Source organism: Pinus tabuliformis, chromosome 8 (genome assembly GCF_031772625.1).
Source record: "Pinus tabuliformis cultivar Carrire ecotype Pingquan chromosome 8, CPIR1, whole genome shotgun sequence".
NCBI lineage: Eukaryota > Viridiplantae > Streptophyta > Pinopsida > Pinales > Pinaceae > Pinus > Pinus tabuliformis.
This window is the reverse complement of record NC_142294.1, coordinates 1,795,144,255-1,795,149,902: the sequence shown is the minus strand read 5'-3', so window position 1 is coordinate 1,795,149,902 and position 5,648 is coordinate 1,795,144,255.

Genomic DNA, 5,648 nt, shown 5'->3' with positions numbered 1-5,648 from the left:
ATGTCAGGTTCTATTCCCAATTCTCAACCTCAAGGTGGCCAGTTACCGCCTGAGGGGCAGCCTCAATTAACGCCTGGGGAGCAACCTCAAGGTACACAATTTGCATCTGGGGGGCAACCTCAAGGACAATACGTACCTACAATACAGTACATTCCTCAAGGTCAACCCCAGACTCAATATGTACCCCAAGGTCAACCCCAGTATCAATTTATACCTCAAGGTCAACCCCAATATCAGTACGTGCCTCAAGGGTATCTACCCCAAGGTCAGTACTTGAACCAAGGTTTCCAACCACCCCAATGTCAATCTTATGTTCAAGGAACGAGAAATGTACCTTTCAATTATCAATCCTACCCTCAACCCGGTTATGGTCCTCAATATTCTCAACCTGTTATGGGTCAGCGCCCCGGAATGAACATAGTGTGGGATCCATCGCAAACCCAATAGGTGTTGCAGCCAAGTGTACAGTTGTCATCTCAAACTGGACAACCCTTAGTTTCTGGTACACCCCAGCAACCAATCCAGTCTAATATTCAAACTTCTGTACCTTTGGTAGTTTCTCAGTCTGGGCCTACTGCGCCTCGTACTCCATCTCAAATGACCGCTGCAACTGTCGCAACATCTGTTCAATCTACCCCACCTACTTCTGGAGTATCGACAGCTACAGTTTCTACTATTCCTGTATCTACTCCTCAGACATCTTTACCACCGTCTGGATCCACGATTCAAACTACGGTTCAGATGCCTGTAGGACAACCTAGTTTAAGTACGGTTGTCACAAGTCAACCACAATCCACCTATCAACCGTACCAGGGATAGTACCAATTCAGTCCTGCTGTCCAGTAGCCAGTTTATCAGTATCAACCGTATCCTGGGTACACTTATCAACAACCTCAAAAACCCTAGTATGGTCCAGTTAATCCTGGTTTTCCGGGGGGATACAATATCCCGAACGTGATTCCTATTCCTAGTTATCCCGGATATCCTCCTCCTAGGGCTGGTCTCATGACCCAGAGTTTTAGGGATCCTAATCAGCAGTTACCATTTATCGCAACTTTGGACTTACCAGACTTGTCGCACCTAATGAATGATCTGATTAATTATCTTCCGTTTTGGCCGCCAATGCTGAATAAGTTGCCTAATGACATTCCCAAGTTCGAAGGTAAATCAGGAGAGGACCCGTCGAACCATGTGATGACTTACCACCTCTGGTGTGCGTCTAACTCCATCACAGATGATTCGATCCATCTTAGACTTTTCCAGCACACTCTAATTGGTCTCGTGGCCAAGTGGTACATTGAGTTACCGTGAGGCACTTTTTATAATTTTAGTCAGTTAGCTACCTCGTTTTTAACTCATTTCCAGTTGCCAGTCCGATATGACAATGGCACGGAATTGTCAACTTCGCTAAAACAGTCAACATCCATGTACATTTCAGATCATATTCATGAGTGGATACTTCGACGTCGTTTAGTGAAGGTATTTATTCCGGATCAAATCTTGGCCGAGTGGTTTGTCAAATCTTTGTTGCCAAAGATCACTGAAGATGTTGCTAAAGCTGGAGTGGTTACTGAGGAGCAAGTCATTGCTCATGCACAGTACCTTGACTTGGTTTATACTCAGTCAGGTATGTTACACGAAAAGATCCCCGATCTTCCCAAGTCAAATCAAATCGCTGCAGCTCCTTCGGGATCTCATGCCGCTGACGGTATGATTGGCACGATTAACACTAAAGGTAAGAAGAAATCCTCCAAGAATTCTTCTCCTATTATAACCTTGCCTGATTCCCCAACAGGAGATTCTTCTGCAGATATTTTCGCCGATATTCACGTTGTAGAGTCATCTATAGCTAAATCAAAATCCGGTGGGAAAAAGAAAGGAAAGAAGAAGAATAAAATTGACAAAAGTTCAAAGGAGAAATCTGAAAAAGGGGGAATCCAATGATGAAAAGCGCAAACCTCGTTATCCATGTCTCATTTGTGACGAAGAACATTTTACAAGAGACTGCCCTCATCGAGCAAAAGTTGCGAAGATCGTCAAAGGTTCCCAAACTCCTGCTGTCTTGAAGGATCCATTTCCAAGTCAAGACATTAAGATGATAGGTTCTTCCTCGAGTGCCAATGAAGAACCCATATTGATGATGTCCCATGTTAGGATTGCGACTCGATCGCAAGATTATGGTAGTAAAAGTCTTGTTGATTGTAAAGAAGCAGAATCTTCTCATTATAATCCATCAACCTCAGCTCCCGGTTCCGATCCACTACAGATCGAGAAACCTAATCCAGACTTGGTAATCAAACCGCCCGCTAAGGGTATACTTCGAAAGTCAGCTTTCAATCCACATGCGAGAGCGGCTCAAAACTATAAAATTGTTGAGGATTTGGTTGTTTCACCCTCAGCAATGTCGGCTTTGGAAGTGCTACAATCATGTCCAGCACAGCGTAAATTACTTTTGTCGGCTATAGGAGCTGTTGACGTTCAGGACCCGAACCTAATAATATTTGATATAGAAAATAGTACACCGCGTTTGCCTCATCAAATGGCTTTCCAGATGTTGTGGGGAAAAGTATCCGATGCGGATGACCCTATCCCTACTCTAAAGGTGACAGTCTTTAGCAACAACTGAAAGTAAAGCTTTGATGTTTTCCTTTATGAAAGTACAGAGAGAAGGAAAAGAAGGTCAACCAACCTGGTGTCTTTCGCTTAGTCGATCCTTGTCCTCTCTCTTTGTCTCTTGTTCCCAGCTCCTTGCTCTCTTTGCCGGTCCAGCTACACACAGATCCTGCACAAAACAAGAGAGGAAACTACAAGATACAAGTACTCATAACTGATGCATGGATTAGAGTGAATCAAATATACATGTAAATACAATACATCAATGCAATACAAGTATATAGGAGAACATGCAAAACTTTATTGATAGAAGTAACAGGGTTCTGAGAAGGTTACAACCAATGATGGCTCCAATCCAGCAGCACCTCCCCAGCAGCAAGAACTCTCTTCTTCACCTCTAGTAAAACAATCACCCAATAGCTCTAACTATAATCCAACAGCACCTCCTTGCTTTACACAAAATTCCAGCCTCCTTAGACCTCATAGAAGAGCTCTATATATAGGAGAGAAGAAGAGAGGATGAGTCAGCTTGAGGCTGGCATAGAGCTGACTAGTGTCCTCTCCCTCTTCAGTTAATCTTCAGTTCTTGAGTCCACTTGGAGATCCTTGCTTACACATGGTGATCAAGTACCTCTTACTCATCATAGGGCGAATCTCATGAACCAAGTGTCAGTTTGGAAGCTTCCTGGGCAGTTGACACCTTGCAGGATGACTGTGCCACTTGGCCAATCTCGCCCAGTGCAGGTAGCCTTCATTAATCTTGACTTCCAGCGCAGGTACAAGGAGGGACAGTTGCATTCCAGCGCAGAAGCTCAGTGGAGCAGCTGACATGATCCAAAATAAGCCTGTTTTGAAGTGTTTTCAGGTGGAGAACTGATTGGAAATGCTGTTGTTTGATGACCTTGTTCTTTTAGGGGTAAGAACAACATGTTTAGGGACTGAGGATCCCTGTAATTATCGACATTTCATGCTCCATGACGCGAGGCACAAAAATGTCTATAACAGTTGCCCCCTAAAGGATGAGGCCGTTTATCGGGTGAAATGCTTTATCTAGAGGATCCGAAGTTCGTTCCAGTGCTGAGGAGAGTGCCCTGTAATACAATACAATACAATACATTATTTTTCATTCTATTTTCATGATCTAGCTGAGGCGGGCATTCCCATGCTCAGCTTTTATAAACACATTTTGGTACATATGACAGACGATCGTCTGAAGGTAGACTGATAATTTTCTGCTGAAATTATCATCCTTTGAATAGGATGATCATCTGCTGCAATGATGTACATGGCAAATGCTTTTATATTTCCTGAATATATATCGCAGCCCGGATGGATGAAACTAGATCCGGGGTCTTCAAACTCGTTCGATCTTCACTCTAAGTACAAGTCGATCCATGTGAGAATTGCGCTGAAGTCGAACATGGAAAGACATCGCTTGATTACCGGTCAATAATGAAAACCGTTAACAAGCGCGAGAGGAATCACCAATAATGACGATGACCCTCAAGGTACTGCAGTACAATTCACGTGGCGTGAATAAAGGACTTGGCGTCGAACGCCACGCAAAATCTTCTGGTCGAAGGTCATTGATGTATACCTGTCGCCGGAAGTGAGAAACTTGCCATTGAGGCATGCAAGCTTCAAAGTACTGATGGGGGTGTTCCTAGATCAACTTCTTGGATAATGAGCTGAAGTCGACAAGAAGCGATCCATCAAGGGAGGGCCTTAATGAATCCCACATCAATGACACGGAACGGAGCTAATGATTTTAGTGGAGGTGAAAACAAACTGTGACATATGATTCAGGGTGGCGATCATGAATGGATGAAGGATAGTGTATGGTAGTGGATGGGACACGGTTGACACTTTCAGAATGACCCCTCTTGAACATATAACGACACTGATGCGATGGATCGGTAGCATTACCCCAAATGTGGATGGTTTGGCGAGGACCATGGCGATGAGACCGGTGAATGAAACAACCCAACCCGATGTGGTACGGAGGAAAAGTGTCATGTTCAAGAGTGACTTGCTACCATTAAACTTTGAATGTTCTCCCAATTTTTCCCCAGTCATTTCTGACCAGTACCTCTTTATTTTTGTCAAGCTTGAGGAGGATAACATATGCTTGTTCTATAACCTTCCCTTCGGGCAAGCCCATCGCTATGATTTAACGAGCCTAGCGATAGGGAAACTCGTTCTCGTCTAAAGACAAGTTTGTCGCTATTTAATTATTTTAACGAGTCTAACGACAAGGAAAACTCGGTCCTTTTCATTTTTAGAGAGTCTGAAAAGGTACAGAAAGTCAACTCCATAATTCCTTTTTCGTCATCTAATCCCTTAAGCCCGAAAAAGTATAAAACAATACAGAAGGGATGGCTGTTCGGTACTTTTACGAGCCGAACAAGACAAGCGCTCGATCTTTTTGTGCAATAATCCCTCAGGTCCAAAAAGATTAAAATCTAGAGGAGGGATAGCTTTCGGTCGTTTAACGAGCTAGAAGGCCAAAAACTCGGCAAACTTTTCATGTTTTATGAGTCAGTGAAAAGAGCTCAAAGAAGACTCGTCTTTTGAGGAACGAGTGATAAACAGGGATAGCAACTGATTCCAGGTACAAATTGGAATTTTCCAATCACGGTAGTGTCACAAGGATGGCTAGGTGAAATCACTCTTCGCAGCTGTTCCTCAAAATAGGTAAACACACATATGGGGGTGAACGATCGGCCAAATGAAATGGAGGTGATGGATGAAAACACGACCAAGGCTTTTAAGGCTTATAAATTTACGATCGCAATGGTTATTTACCGAGATAGGTTCATTTTTTAATGAGCTTGAACTTTGGCGAAAAAACTCTGCTCACACTTTTCTATTTTTTAACGAGCATAAATTCCGTGGTAAAACTGCTCGATTCATGGTCAAATTTAATTTTTTACTTTTACTAGCTTTTCTCTTTTCAAATGTAGTACTTCATCTTCAATTGCTGCAACAAATTTTGTTAGAAATGGACAATATTTGCATGAAAACGAGATTATCAC